At 39.0% G+C, this 17001-nt stretch overlaps 1 long non-coding RNA gene across 1 annotated transcript; it reads right to left on the reverse strand.

Annotated features, from left to right (window-relative positions):
* Nucleotides 1-14579: 14579 nt before the first annotated feature.
* LOC128025821 (uncharacterized) lies at nucleotides 14580-16251 on the reverse strand. Its single transcript, XR_008186235.1, has 4 exons — nucleotides 16045-16251; nucleotides 15881-15920; nucleotides 15398-15496; nucleotides 14580-14864 (listed from the first exon to the last, which is right to left on the reverse strand). It is a non-coding gene; the product is annotated as an uncharacterized LOC128025821 (long non-coding RNA).
* Nucleotides 16252-17001: the final 750 nt, after the last annotated feature.

Here is a 17001-nt window from a genome sequence, read left to right on the forward strand (position 1 = left end):
AATTTTTGAAGAAACATCAGTGAGAAAAATGAACTATAACTAATTTAACAAACGACAGTTCAGTTAAGTTCCATTAAAATTTCTTCAGGGTTTCAGTTTCAGTATTCCTGTGTATGTGTAACAACAATAACTAACATAAATCTTTTTTTCCCACTTTTTTCTTTGTCCCTTTCATTCCATACTCCACTATTCAGTCATCCCTCCCTCTCCTCGTTCAGTTTTTCACTGCGCTTTGGACATTGTTTTTCCATGAGGAATAAAGGCCTCAGAACTGGCGCTCACTGGAATTCAACACTGAAAGATGAATGGAACAAACAACTAAAGAGGCGAATGCATGAAAACAACACTCAGAGCAATTTGGAGGAGAACACAAAGAAGGCGCACATCAGGAATAAGGAATAAAACAGACTGACAGAATGTGAGAGAGTGAGAGAGTGAGATGAGAAGGTGTTAAAGTGGAAAATGAACACATGAACATGGGAGGTGGATGAAAAGGAGCAGGAATAGAAGGTTTGAGGAAGATAAAAACAGCAGGATCGTGGAAAATAGAGGGAAAAAAACTGGAATAAGTGAAATGTGGAAGAATATGGTGAGAATCTTTAAATGCAAATTCAGAGGAAATGTGAAATTGCTGGTAGGACCTAAGGCCAAAATGTTTCACAGCAGGAACATTTTAACTAGGGAAGAGCATATCCTAGTGCATATCCCAGATACGAGTGGGATTGAGAATCTGACTCATATTAAATCCTCATGTTTGAAGTGTGTGCATGGACACAGGATAAACACATAAGCACACATGGACACTCTTCTACCTTGACAAGGGATAAACACCTCAGTCTGGATTAAAACACACCTCAGAACCTTCAAGACATGCAGATAAACACCTGGAAATGAGCAACCACAGTAATTGACCTGGGATCAACAGACAATAAAAAGGTTAATGGAGTTCTGAGTTTCATTTAAGGATCGATTTTGTCTCTGAAATAAAAATAAATGAGGCTAATGGCTGGCATACAGAGCCTTTTCACAGTGAGCTGCCTGTATAGACAGCCACTTTATAAAGATGCCTTCACATTTACCAATGTGTGACGAATTATCAGGAGCAAAATCTAATCATTTTCATAGATGGAAGGATACTCACAGTTCACAGCTGATTCCAGAGGTGAGCTTGAATATTGTGTTTGTTACTGAATATCAATATTACAGTCAAAAGAATATATCTCATTCTTCATCGGATAAAAGATTTAATGAAGTGACTGCAATGGATTCTGGGATTTGGGCACAACGATGTATCTTAGGAGGTTGCGTAATTAGATTGTGTACAATTGTAAAGTGTTTTTTATAGCCATAGTAACACTGGCTTAAACCAATGGCATGAGTTTGAGACAGAGGCAGAGGCATGAGCAGAGGCATCAGTTTGAGGCAGAGATATCTGTTTGCCAGACAGCAGAGTTCTGGAAACATAATTTTTCTATTTCTGTTTGCTGACACATCAATTCTACACTTCACATTTAAAGAAATAAAAAAAATATTTTAATTTAATTTCCTATGCTTTTATGCTATGCATGGGGAAATCGTGACCTGATGTTTAGAGAGTGTGATTCCTAACCCTAAGGTTGTGGGTTTGAGTCTCACTTTCACTTTCACTTCTCTTCCTGTCTGAAAATATGTGTGGTGTATTGTTTTGGAGGAAAAACTAGATGTTGACCTTTTGCAGTCATTTGCAACTGTAAATTCGACGATGCCGGACTGGACACACATTAATGGGTCACAGAACAACATTCTTCTCTAGACACAGTTATGATTGCACACAAACACCTCACTTCATCCAGTCAAAGATAGATGTGCATATTCAGTTATTTATAGAGCTCAAAGTATGTTGTAGGCCATTAACTGTTCCACCACTTTTCCCTCTTTCTCACTTATATCCTTGCATAAACAAGCACATATCCAACAGTGGCTAATGCAGTGACACAACAGAACTGAGATTGATTTTACAGTGCTATTAATGATAACATGCATATACACACACAAAAACAACTGAAGAGCTCTAGTGCTCTCTATCCAAAGTGCATGCTTCTCTATGCATATTCATGTGCACACATGAAGGACACTTTACACTGAACTACAGCCTTTATCTTTCTGCCTCTCACAAGCTAGTGTATTCTCTCTCTCTCTCTCTCTCTCTCTGTCCTTTTTTAAAATAGCATGCATTCTCAATGTAACCATGTCTTCATCAATACCACCACCTCATACTTCAAAGACTGCCCAATAAACCCTCTTTGGGTCTTTTGTTTATTTATTCATATTTTGTCTCCAAGTCTTTTTCTCTGAGTTATCATTTCCTTTCATCAATTCAAAGAAAACCAAATAAATACCAACACGATTTTACATTTTATTTTATTTTAACATAATTATCTTAAGATAATTGTATTCTGGCTTCCCTTCCTAACTTGACAGTTAATCCACAAATGTCTATCCTATCTTATCCTATCTTATCCTATCCTATCCTATCCCTTCCCTTCCCTTCCTGCCAAACCTTCCTGTCCCACCTTCATGATCAACTCTCTCTAGTCCTGAGTATGTCCCTGCAGCAGCAGTACATAAACTGTACAAATTTCATTAGCAGTTAGCTTGTAGCTTTTCAGGAACAGCAGGTTCTGATGACAACAGATCATGCTGGAGAGATGTGCTCTCTCTGTAACATTATGCCCATCCCAGTATTTCACCAATCGTGCTTGGTGCAAAATAAATTCAGTGGCAGTCTATGCTGGTGACTGGCTGTTCCAAAAGGTGAGCCAGCAGAGACATACTATTCACCAGCAAATCCTAACTTGTGAAGTTTGTCAACTAAGGTGGCCGTAATGGTTAATTTAGACATAGATTATTGCATTTATTTAAGCGCTATAAATAGGCATGTCCCGATAAAAAAATTTGTGTCCCCGATCTGATCCGAGTTATTGAATGCTGAGTATATGCTGATACCGAGTCCTGTTCCATTATTTGATTTTTTCTGCACACTTCAAGAACATTTTAGTTATTAAATTCAGTCCAATGTATACAAAGTCATACAGAGAATTTCCTGGGACAGGGGCTCAAATGTAAAAAGGGGGATCTAGCCTAATGGAATTACTATATTTATAGGCATATTTTGTCAGTAAATCTGAAGCAAGATGCAACCCATAGCAATGCGTTATGGCAACGATGTTTAATATAGGCTGACAGAAGATAAATTAAATGGTAAATATATAACTTGTCCCAATGAGGAAAACAGTTAAAAAATATAGCACATGTATTTAAGGGATTATAAAAATGCTAAGTCCCCACCATGACAGATGAAAAAAACTGCCGGTAATGCATAAAAGGCAAGATGTACACTGACAGATATAAGTATCATATTATACAGGATATCAAGCGTATTCCATGTACTTCAGATCAGGATCAGAGTTTATATTCTGCTGATTTGCTGCTTTGAGACAGTGGACAGTGAAACATAAGAACAGGAAATTAGGAGAATTATGAGTCTGACCTGCTCAAAAAAATGTCACATAGAACGGCAGACATAGATAGACAGGTACAGACGAATTGGATGGGTGGATGGAAAGAGGATGGATTGAATACTGTTGGATTGAATAAAGGATGCTTTGATGGACTGAATAAATAAAGAAATGGACAGTTGTATGAAGCCATGATAGGATGAATAATCAGATACATAGAAGGATCGATGCTGGGAGTCTGAGCGTGCACTGCTGGGTAAGATAAATAAGACTCTTCTGAAATATGAATTCATCCTGTGGAGTAAAAAAGTCTTGGTTCTGATTTACAAAAAACAAAACAAAAAAAACACTTTATTATTATTTTATTATAAGTAATTCTAAATTATACATGATCATATATCTAGATATATTTGCACCCTATGAAACTTCCTGCTTCACATGCTAGCTAAGCTGCTGTCCTTGAATGCTAATGGTTAACTCTCTCCAGGTATTATTGACTTTCTTCTATCAGCAATGCACTTTTTAAAAGCCTCATCAGCTTCTAGAGACCACAATAATAAAATCAGTGGGACCATAAAATAAAATGCAAGAACATGGTAATAGAGTTACAGAATAAACTTTTCCCAAATTATACAATATTAAATACAATCTGAATTCCATCTAAATTGAAATGCAGTTTTCATTATTGTTTGCTTAAATTTATCTGAAAACACTTAAACATTAGTGATATTTTTATTTATTTATAATTTCTTTTGTTGTTGCAAATCTGCGCTGGATACTAATATCCAAACTATAGTGTAACACTATCAATTAGCACAGTAACAAGATCGGCAGTTTAAGACATTAACTTGTAAGCACAAAACACAAGATACTTCTTTTTTCAATATGAATAAGGCTTTATTAGATAAATCTAAGACATATAAACTAATCTAACACATAAACGCACGCACTCACACATTCACACAAGTTGCAGGAAGATCGAAAGTTAGGAAAAGATGAGTTTAAGAGAATGGAAATATGGAATCCCAAGTTTACAGCAATACGTTAAATTGCATAGACATGAACAACCATCAATCACGTAATTAGCCCTCGCATTGAGTTCCTCAATGTGACTAAAATTATATTAGATACACCAGCACAACAAATATCTGGGGATACGTTGCCTTCATTTCCTGTGAAAGGGACTCCCGTTCAAAAGGGGTATCCCGGTGTCGCTGATTGGCTGGAAGTTCAGTAGTGGCTGAAGTGACGTCTTGGGAAGCCCGGGGTTGTTGGGCGTTGGCTGAAAGTGCAGAGTCGTGTGCGCTGGTTGAAGTTGAACGGGCACCCGAGGTCAGGCATCGGAGACTCGACGTTACAAAACTTAATTCAGAACGCGAAACTCTCAAACGGAAAAGAAAAGAAATAAAGTTTGACGAGACTAGGTTGTGTTCCTTCTCATCGTGGCTAAGTAGCAGCAGCTAATGACTAAAAGCAAAGATTTTACGATGTCCTAGGTATTTAAAGTGGCCTGTTGGCCACACCTCAAATGTTGTCTTGACCAAATGCGTTGCATTTCAATTACGAACAACAAATTTGACACCAAATTTCTCTTCTTCGAATTGAAATTGTAAATAATTGTTCTAGTGGTGTTAGGTTTGAAAGCTGTTGTGTGAACAAGTTGGTTGGTCATCTTGCTTGGTTCTTGTGGCACTAGAACTGATTTTTGACTTCCTGAGGAATTCGGCTCTCGTGTTTCAAACATCGCTTTGATAGACTCTTTAATTTGTCTGGTTCGACTCATTTCTGTTACATATATCCCCCTTTTGATCGGCGAGGTGTTTAGGTGAAGACATCATCGATCGCTGGAGAAACAAAGGCAGAAGAAGCTGACAAACACAGCAAACAGCAAGACAACACCTCCATGACAGTTACTGTACTGGTGCAGGCATCAGGTTATTTAGGTACACGTGGTTAAGTTCAATTAGTCAATGTAGTTTAGCACATTGAGGATAGTTTAGACCGTCTTGGAAATTGTTGTTTTATTCTGATTCATCAATCAAATTTGTGGTTAACTTTGTTTGGATCTTCTAGGTTGTCTTACTTTACACGTTTACCGTTAGTTTTCTAGTAATTTCATTTTCAATTCAATGAATTGACCTATCATGCATGGAGCTCTCTGGCTTCCATTTAGTTTAGAGTGGCTGGCGGATATTAGGTGTTGCGAGTGAATCCTAATATCAGACCTTCGACCCTCGCAGGGTGTCTAGGCGTTTCACCTACTCAGGAAAGAGGGGCAGGAGAAGGATAGGTAAAAGAAGAACAAAACAAAAGTGAAGTGACATTCAGACATTCAAAACAAGGCTGCTGTGGCTTTTCCTAGCATGGGTTACAACTACTATTGAGCTAGGTTGTCAGGTGCAGCTAGTGTGTCATGAACCTTAACTTAGTGTCAGGTGTTCTACCTATTGTGAGGATGGCTGCACGTTTCTTCATGGTGGGTATGTGTAACTTTGTTACGGTAAAAGTTGGATATTCTACCTGTGGGAAGAATAGGTTTGTTGACTGTGTTATCAGTAGCTGTGGTTACCTCTGGGTGTAGGTAATGTTGTGTGTGTTACTGGTGTAGTGCATGTATGGTCAGATCCATTCAAGTCTGTGTTGTCTCCCCCTTTTTCTAGCATGTCACTGAAGACTGGCTCTCTGCATCCTTGGCTTGAATGAGGGCGTGTCCATGGTCTAATGAGGGGTCAGTCCAGCAAGGCAGGAAGTTCTTTAGCAGACAGTCGGAGGCAGTTTGGCATGGCTATGTGAAGCTGGGTTGCAAAACTTTGTCTCCTATGTTGCATTCTTCTTGTGATGCCTTCTGGCTGTAGCAGACTTTCTGACCTTCTGTGCTCTGGTGGTTGCTGTTGCACAGACAGGGAATGTGGTTCTTGGAGTTGGAATTCATTTGACAGTTTGTTAGTGACTGAGGTGATGTCCTTTAGTACCTCAGATTTTTCATCAACAGTTGGCCGTGAAAGACTTGTTCGTTCTGGGCCGTTGTTGAACAGGTGCTTGTCATCTCTGATGTGGTGCACCAAGTGATCACCGGCCTTCCGTTCTGTCGCTGGTCACAGCGAGCATGACTCAACTTTGTGGTCACCTGCATGTAAATTGTCTTGAAGGAACTCTCTTAGTTGTTCCATGACTTGTTCTGTGTCTTCTAATGGTAAGCGGTCATGTTCTTGTGCATACTCAGCACTGTGCATGTCTGAGTGGTGCTGAGGGGGGTTTTGTTATCGCTTACCCACACGAGTTGCTCTTGGATGAGTCAGCTGATTACCTTTGGATATCTGGTTAGGTTTCCAGATGTTCTTATCCTTTTGGTTTCTTGAGAAGCGTGGCTGGTCCCATGGATTTTTCCAGCAGTTGGGCTGAAAGCGGTCGTGGATATGGGCGTCACGTTCTCTGTGCTCTTGATGGAAGACTCTGGTGTTGTGATGCCACTGGGTGTCGTCCAGTGCAAGGCTTGAGTCTTTGTTGACAGAGTTCAAGAGTGTGGATGTTTTGTTACCTTTCTTCGAGGCCAACTTCTGTTTGTTATAGGCCTTCTGTGTAAGGTCACGCAACAGTTGGATGGTCATGGAGTTCGGACAGGCCATGACACCTAGATGGTGACTGACTCCAGGGTGCAGATTCTTTAGGAAGAGGGTTTTGAAGTTCACATCCTCTTCAAGGTCAGGTTGGTTGTGTGCACCAAAGTAGGCTTGACGGAGTCGGTTGTAGTAGAATGTGGAGTCTCTTGACGACCTTGTTTGGTTTCCAAGGCAGTTAACAGTCCATGTTCAGACTCTGGGTCTGTAAACCCTTTAATCAGGACCTCACGAAGTCGCTGGTAGTTTGACTTGGTTTGACTGGGCTGTCGATCTAGGAAGTTTCGTACCTCGGGACTGGACGTGGCTCTAAGGAGGTATAACCAGTCTCTGTCAGTCACATGAGGTCTCACTTCCAGGTGAAATTCGATATCTCGCAGGTAGGCTTGGATGTCGGGGCTCTCTGTGGAGTCCGGGTTGAACCTGCTGATGTTTTCAGACAGCATGTTGAGGTCTTTGATTGTCATCCCGTGTGCAGCTCCAAGGTCTTGGACGGGAGGTTTTCTTTCGTTGGCAGGAAAGGGTTGTGTGGCGAAGGCAGGTGAGGTTTTGGGTTGTGGCCCTTCGCTCCTTTCGTCATATGCCAGTTCTTGGACGTAGGACTCTGCTCTACTCAGCAGTGATGAGGCTAAGAGAGGTTTCTCTTTCCTTGGCTCTTGTTTGTGCTTGTAAGCATTTTGAAATTCGTTTCTGACCATGTAGAGCTCATCGTTGGTATCGTCTAGTTGTTGGGTCAGATTGTCCATTTCAGTTCTGTACCTTTCAAGGTGGTCTTTCAAAGCACTGATTTCAGAATTCTTGTTTCTGATGTCTAGCTTGGCTTTCTCTAGTAGCTGTTCGGCATACTGGAGTCTGTTTACCAGGTTTTTCTGAGCAGCCGTTGCATGTTGCTGGTCGAGCTGAGCTGCTGCCAGGGCTGCTTGGAGCTTCATAACTTCCGTTCCGTTGTTTTCTGCTCCCTCTCGCTGGGTGCTTTGAGTTGATCTTGAACTTTCACTTCCAGCTTGTCTATGCGACATTGAGCATGTGTTAAAAATAATAACAGTTCAAATGTCTTCGGAGTGATGCTGTCTGTCATGCCTCTCAGCCAAATGTTCACATCTTCCCCATGGGAAATGGGGTCTGCAGTCTGCGGCATGTTGGCACGCTGGGGAGAAGAGAGACTGACACAGATCTGTGTGGAGTAAAAGCCTATGTGTGGTGGGTCAACTAAGTGTTGTATCAGTGATTGTGAACCACTAGTGAAATGTGGTGATGACTGTGTTGATCTCAAGGGGTCTAAGTAGACTAGAGATGCGAAGACTTTGTCACTCTAATGAGGAAGAGGAAAGAGAGACAGAGGTGAAAAACAAATTCAAATGACAAGCAAAAATTTCTGTTTTTCAAATGAGGAAAATAATTTTTTTCCAATTAAATGTTATCAAAAGCGTAAACAATATTATTATATTTCTTGCTTTGGAAAAAAGAATACAATAATAATTCTGATATCTCTTTTCTTAGTCTGACAGGATTGACACCGTACACCTTTCAGTTGGGCCGCTCACCAGGGAGTCTGAGAAGGCGACAGTTGCTCAACACGTATCTCTATTAAATTGATCTCAATGTTGGATGAGATGCTGAAACTTGGATTGCGTTTCCAAATGTAGGGAGGTTAGGAAGAACAAAGGAGAGGATGATTACAATCAAAATTCATAAGGATGATTCGTCGTCTTTGGCACGATTGTGTATTTAATTCACTTAGAATTGATTGATGGTTCTTACATGTCCTACAAATGTAAAAAGAGAGGAGGAAAGTAAAGAAGAGAGAGGACGGAGATGGTAAGTCTCAGTAGCGGTTATCTCAACTACAAGGAGAGCGTTGTGTTAGTTGCTGCACAACTAATCAGACAAAATAAACTTTAAGTGAAAGAGAGTTGTCTTTCTAATTTATTTGAACTCGTAGTGAGGGATAACAATGTCTCCTTTTAGGGCTCAGGTGTGTCGTTCCCAGGCTAGGATACACAAAGTAAAGAAATGGTAAGGAAAAGTAAAATTTTAAAAAAATAAATAATAATAAATGGCCAAAATATGCAAAAATGAAATTAAAAAGAGGAAATCAATAAGTAAAACAATATTGGTTAAGTGTATAACCAAAACAGGAAGAGGGGTAAAACGCATTAAAAATAAGTAAAGGTCTGAATAGCATATATTCAGATGGTTAATACATTAAGTAGGAAGAATAAATTTAGTTAAACTTCCAAAGTTCAAGGCTTATTCATTCCTAAAATAATTAGGCCCAAAAGAGAATAGTAGAAATAAAAGATCATATGAAATGATCTGAGAGGGAAATTTTAAATGATTCAAAATAAATTTAATGTTTCAATTAAATTTCAATTTGTCACAATTAATAATTGTGAGTTGGTATTTCCCTTTCTAGTAAAATGAAAATAAGAGGTTTAGTGAGAAAAGACAGCAATAAAAGAAAAAGAGACTAACAAGTGTTTGTTAAGATGTTTAAAGGGTTAAATCACGTCAGCGTCGCCCAAACACACACTATTCATCCACTGGATTGTAATGCTAACGGCTAACCTTTGAGGCTAGTGGCTTTAGCACAGACTTCAATGTAAATGCAATAGTTTCGTTAGCTTAGCAACACCGTGGAGTTTGTTTACACTAGTGCGCTGCGCGTGCACAGTTCAGAGTTGCTCCGGAAGTACGTTAAGGCTTCCGGGTCACGGGCGTCACTATGGCAACCAAAACACACTCGTAGTGTGTAATGTAGGTGAATTAACGTTAGCACATGAATCGTTGCATTGTTGCAAATACAGTTAAGCATGTTACATGAAATGTCGTCTCATTTCAACACTGTACAAATAACAACACCGCTTTTAGTTGGTTTTGCGATGTGGTGCTTAAACTCTCAGTTTGTATGGAGTTAAATTTATCTTAATTCAAATAGCAGCTTCCTGCTGTAGTTAAGGGAACACCGTGATGGCGATCCGAATCTCGGTGCGAGTTTCTCTGGACACAAACACAGAAGGTTTCCTTCGCTGTTGGTACACAGTTAAAATTTACTTGATCAAGCTTTTAAAACACTCCCATTCAAATTACTCTCGGACACACGCAGTGTTACGCGAGATTGCATTCACTTTGTGAACAGATACAAACGGGCAAACATTATTCTCTAATGTTTAACGTTAACTTAGGGGAGTCAAGTATCAAATTTGATTCGGCAGTGGAACACGCACTTGCAATCAAACAATATGAAATATGAATACGGGGGCTTTGATAAATAGATTGAGGAACACGCTCAAAACTATTCTTTATTCACCGATTTATATCCCTTTTGAAACACTAACTGTTTAGCTCCGTTCAGCAAACAGTGACTGAGATAGCGTTTGAGACACTGGAACACGCAGTGAAATCAAATCAGCTATAAAACAAGGCATTACAAAAATTAGGAACACGCTCAATTTCTACCTTATTGTACAATCTCAGATGTTCACTTTTAAGTTCACTTACTGCTGTTAACAATGGAGAGACAGACTCGAGTTGCAGTCTGCTCTAGCTGTTTCATTCGAGGGGGCGCGCGCTGCTTACGTCACGGGTCTCACAAACACACACACATGTCTCGCTAGCTTCTCATCTTTCATTCCTTTAGCAAAATCAAAGATTAAATAACTTGGTTTATGCTCACAATTTAGATTAAACTGCCCGCATTATTCTCCACCAAACTGTAAGGGAAACAGGTCAATTTAGCTCAAAGGGAATCATTTAAGATTTTAAAGGGAATTTGAACAGAATCACTGTTTCACGGCTGGTCACGGAGACGCCCTGCGGTTCAGTGAACGAGCCGTTTAACATCAAATCTGCGCTGGATACTAATATCCAAACTATAGTGAAACACTATCAATTAGCACAGTAACAAGATCGGCAGTTTAAGACATTAACTTGTAAGCACAAAACACAAGGTACTTCTCTTTTCAATATGAATAAGGCTTTATTAGATAAATCTAAGACATATAAACTAAACTAACACATAAACGCACGCACTCACACATTCACACAAGTTGCAGGAAGATCGAAAGTTAGGAAAAGATGAGTTTAAGAGAATGGAAATATGGAATCCCAAGTTTACAGCAATACGTTAAATTGCATAGACATGAACAACCATCAATCACGTAATTAGCCCTCGCATTGAGTTCCTCAATGTGACTAAAATTATATTAGATATACCAGCACAACAAATATCTGGGAATACGTTGCCTTCATTTCCTGTGAAAGGGACTCCCGTTGAAAGGGGTATCCCGGTGTCGCTGATTGGCTGGAAGTTCAGTAGTGGCTGAAGTGTTGGCCACACCTCAAATGTTGTCTTGACCAATCAGATATTGTCTTGGCTCGGGGGGTATCATAAATCATTTGTTTATCTTACCAAGCATGTGGTCCGAATTTTCCTGCCTTGCAGGGTCTAATTTTGGACATGATTCCTATAACACGAATACGATACATGGGACAAATAAATTATTGTCAGGGCTAATTCAAGCAAGAAGATTTGATCACACACATACCAAACACAATTATAACTCGTTAAGCTATGCCATAGTTATAAAAAAAAAACATACACAATAAGTGATTATAACATGATAGTCAAATGTGTGGGTTACACATAAATGAATATGGAGTGATGCGATGGACTGATTCATTTATGAGTCTTTTTGAGTTCATTCTGGTCCATATATATGTACAAAAGCAGTTTATTTGCCATTCTCCTGACAAAAGACTTTTCTGTGAAGACAGAGGTTTAAAGCCCTTCCCCCCCTTAGGAATTTCAGTCTGGTTCTGCTAGGTGGGGGGAAGTCAATGTAAGTGTTTAACACATGGGTTTCCATGTGATGTCCAGCGTTGCATTTCAATTACGAACAACAAATTTGACACCAAATTTCTCTTCTTCCAATTGAAATGGTAAATAATTGTTCTAGTGGTGTTAGTGTTGAAAGCTGTTGTGTGAACAAGTTGGTTGGTCATCTTGCTTGGTTCTTGTGGCACTAGAACTGATTTATGACTTCCTGAGGAATTCGGCTCTCGTGTTTCAAACATCACTTTGATAGACTCTTTAATTTGTCTGGTTCGACTCATTTCTGTTACACAAGGCAGCAAGGAAACAGGTAGAAACGAAGGGGTACAATTGAGGACAGAATGTGTCAGCGAAAGAGGGCTGAGTGAGTTGCTAAGTGCAGAGAGATGTTCATTGTGAGACACACACACACACACACACACACATAATGGACAGGGTTATTATGTTCTAAAGCCAGGCACTCGCAGTAGTTTTTCATTCAGTCTGAATCATGAATAACATTACGGATTATAAAAGGATTACCAGAATTACTATTCTATTCTAATCTATGCCCTACCAACACACACAGGCACGCACATACCAGTAGCACTAGAAGATCAAATTAGACCAAAAAAAGCATTTCCTGAACTTATAAAAGAATACGAGTAAAGGACACAGAGGGCGGAGTATGAGAAAAGAGGAAGAGAGGATGGTAGGAAGAAGAGGCCTAATAATATTGAGGAAGGGCTGCTATCTATCCTGGGAGGCCGAATCAATGGAGGATAGAGACAAGATCTATTTTGGCTGATCTGTTTTCAGGTGTCTAAAGGCAGTGAGAATGGGAGATGGAAAGAGAGAGAGGAGGGATATTTTAACTAATGTTGCATCACTTCTCAAGTTATCTCAAGGGAAGATGGGAAGAGTAGACACAGGTGATAAGCAGAACCCAGGGTAATAGAGGAAACTGAAAAAGAGGGTCGTGGAAAGAAATAGGTAGGGAGGGAGAAGACAAGAGAAGAGAAGAGAAGAGAAGAGAAGAGAAGAGAAGAGAAGAGAAGAGAAGAGAAGAGAAGAGAAGGTCACAGGAGGTTGCGGGAAGACCACACAGGAAAAGTCAAGTCAAGTCAACTCACCTTTATTTATATAACGCTTTAAACAAAATTCATTGCGTCAAAGCAACTGAACAACATTCATTAGGAAAACAGTGTGTCAATAATGCAAAATGATAGTTAAAGGCAGTTCATCATTGAATTCAGTGATGTCATCTCTGTTCAGTTAAATAGTGTCTGTGCATATATTTGCAATCAAGTCAACGATATCGCTGTAGATGAAGTGACCCCAACTAAGCAAGCCAGAGGCGACAGCGGCAAGGAACCAAAACTCCATCGGTGACAGAATGGAGAAAAGAATCTTGGGAGAAACCAGGCTCCGTTGGGGGGCCAGTTCTTCTCTGACCAGATGAAACCAGTGGTTCAATTCCAGGAATTGCAGCAAAGTCAGAAGAATCATCTTTTTCCTGTGGTCTTGTCCTGGTTGACCTTTAATAAGAGAGAAACAGACAAATGTTAGCGTAGATGCTATTCTTCCAATGATGTAGCAAATATGGTCATACTTCCTGGTTCTAGTAAGAATTCTTGCTGCTGCATTTTGGACTAGCTCTAGTTTGTTTACTAAGCGTGCAGAACAACCACCCAATAAAGCATTACAATAATCTAACCTTGAGGTCATAAATGCATGGATTAGCATTTCTGCATTTTACATTGAGAGCATAGGCCGTATTTTAGCTATATTTTTGAGATGGAAAAATGCAGTTTTACAAATGCGAGAAACATGGCTTTCTAAGGAAATATTGCGATCAAATAGCACACCTAGGTTCCTAACTGATGACGAAGAATTGACAGACCAACCATCAAGTCTTAGACAGTGTTCTAGGTTATTACAAGCAGAGTTTTATAATTAACACCTCTGTTTTTGTCAGAATTTAGCAGTAAGAAATTACTCGTCATCCAGTTTTTCATATCGACTATGCATTCCATTAGTTTTTCAAATTGGTGTGTTTCACCGGGCCACAAAGAAAAATAGAGCTGAGTATCATCAGCATAGCAGTGAAAGCTAACACCATGTTTCCTGATGATATCTCCCAAGGGTAACATATAAAGCGTGAAGAGTAGCTGTAAAAAGTAATACCTAGATCAAACTTATAAAAAGTGAGGCAAGTGGCTGCATTGGATGTTTTAAGTTGAGTCAACTTGCAGCCTTTTTCAAGTATAATAAACTCTGTAAAATTACTTAATTCAAACACAACAAAATCAAGTTGAGTTAACTAATAAGTGCTATATTTGTCAGTTAGATAAACCTAATTTTCTTGGTATATGTAACGTATTTATGTGTTGCTACAAGTAACCTGTACTCATTTTAGTTAGGTTTTATGAACTTTATGCTCATAGTAAATTTAACCTAATCAAATGTGAATAAACATTTTAATTAAGTCCTGGCTATTACCTCAGAAAATACATCTAAATGTCTATATTCTAAGCAGTACAGTAAATCACTTTACATAAACAGACTTTGTCAATAACAATTACAAATTCAATTGAAGAAGAAAAAGATGGGAAGACAGATTAAAGACAATAACATTTATTCAATGTCAACTAGTGTCACTTTTAACAGTGCCTACAAAACATACAAAAGTATGCATAGGGTCCAATCCCACAAAGAGCCTGTGATATATCTCAGAAGTATACACCAGATTTGAGTGATATTAGAGGTTGTGGGCATAGACAAGTCCAAACAGGAGGTTTTCTACAGGTTTGGCACACCTCTGACCATGGGCTGTCCTTCTACTGTGATAATCCCAATCGTGTTTGGCTGATGGCGCATGTATATTTTCAGTGGGGAACTGCCAAGCTCAGCGTGCACCTCTGTTTCATCATGACTCTATTGGGGAGACAAAAAAGAATCAAGAGTTTGGCCAGACAAACAGGTATTTAAATGAATATAGCAGACTGGTAGAAGACAGATACGACACAAAGTCAAAGTTGTACTTTTTAGTTGCTTAAGGTGATGGATACTAGATGGATACTTTGACTAGAGCATGTGACCAGAGTGAAGTCTACCATGACAATGTCATAGAGTGTTGGTACTATACTATCATGATCTACTGTAGCATGAGTGTTGTCTTTTCTGGTTCAAAGGATACATTACAATAAAACAATGCAATTTTCCTTGCCTGTACCTTATTGGTCATCACATTACTGTATTAAATATATTTCAAGAACAAAGTAATTACCCCATATCATCACAATAGTAATAACATACAGACAGAAATTAGATAAGTAGCTTCCCAGACAGCAACATAGTATTGGCCCACATCCGGCCCACATCTGGCCCACATGAAATCCATGTGGGCCAGATGTGGGCCAGACCTGGGCTGAAATTGCTTGCTGTCTGGGTTTAAGCCCAGTACATACATGGTGGACACTGATGAGGTCTTCCTTTCCCTCCCATATGTACTCAATCAGGCATCTCAGTACCACTTCTCTCCTTTTCTCCACATAGCCAGACGGATCCTGTCAACAAGTAAAATCTGATCAAAATTCACTGCCTGATGACAGTATCACAAATTAGAGAACCTCTGTATTTCAACCATGCAACTGATGTAAAAGGTTGTACTATACATACACCACTACCACTGTACTGTACAAGATCTCATACTATCACCAGCATCTCACAAAATTGAGATTTAACTGACCATGTAGGCTGTATTTATCAGTATGAATCAAGCTTCTATTAGTGCAGTATCATATCTGCCTTCTATTGGTGGTTGGTACATAAAACCTAATTCAGAAATGTAATTGTATGGAGCCAACACTATTGTTTGCAATTTTACCTATGTTTTACTTACCTGGGAATAATTATAGCTTTAACTGTATCTATTCTGAAGTTTTTTTAACCTGTATCTGAAGACCCCAGGTAACAAAAACGCTTGGTTACCTAAAGACCAGAAAAAATATGCATGTTAGAATAAGTTTAAAAACCAGTGGTAAATGTAAAATATTTAAGTAACAGGTTAAAAATAGTTTTATGGTTTTGAGCCAGTGCTATCAAATGCACTTACAACTCTGCTGCTGATAACCCGAGGACCCCACGACAGCTGCATGCCCCACCGGAGACTGTGTTATTAAGATGAAATTAAATAAGTCAAGTCACCTTTATTTACAGTACACAGCACTTTTAAATATATATATATATATATATAAGTCTTCTTTGTTGCCTTTTTCTCCATCACACTTTAGAAAACATTATATATCACTTGAAAACATAAAATCTCAAAATTCATCCTTTGAAACCCATTTTAAATTCATCTACCATGAAAATTTACATCAAAATCATGTTACAAAATGTTTTCAGTTGTGAATTATAGGTTTGGATCATGCACTTTCAAGTCTATGTTCAAAAATGTGAATGGCAGTTAACAGGGTCAGTTAACGCTAACTAACGATTAAAAGTGATATTATTGGTAAAATTAAAGCCAAAGTAGTCTTAAAACATAATAGGCATTACTAAAGCACTTGTTTAATTTCATATTAACAACACGGTCTTAACTGCTGTTGTCTTCTTATCGTTGCATACAAGACTTCACTGCTTAGCAGTGTGTAGCCAACTTAGCTTGCCATGTGTGCAGGATAGCTAGCTATACAGTACAATTTGCAAACCTTACTTTAGCTTCCTAGTTGAGTGAACGATTTTGCGTGACTTTACATCACCAATAAATTGCCAAAACGTGCACATCTTACCGTGTTAATCAGTCTGTGAAATTTAGATCCGCTACAGCTTTCAAACAGTTGAAGTGCCGAGGAAGCATCTGCCTTGGAAAGTCCCCGCCAGTGAAAAAGGGATAAATCCAACTTGATTTTTATGTGTTTTTTATTTCAAATATTTAAGTTTGATGAACACGCATGCCACATCGACAGCTGCTCAAATAAATTGTGTATGTCAACTCACTTTTATAACATTTCTTGTACACAACAAACTCATACAAAAAGCTACCCAAATAAATTGCTATTGTTTTACT

Source organism: Carassius gibelio, chromosome A13 (genome assembly GCF_023724105.1).
Source record: "Carassius gibelio isolate Cgi1373 ecotype wild population from Czech Republic chromosome A13, carGib1.2-hapl.c, whole genome shotgun sequence".
Taxonomy (NCBI): domain Eukaryota; kingdom Metazoa; phylum Chordata; class Actinopteri; order Cypriniformes; family Cyprinidae; genus Carassius; species Carassius gibelio.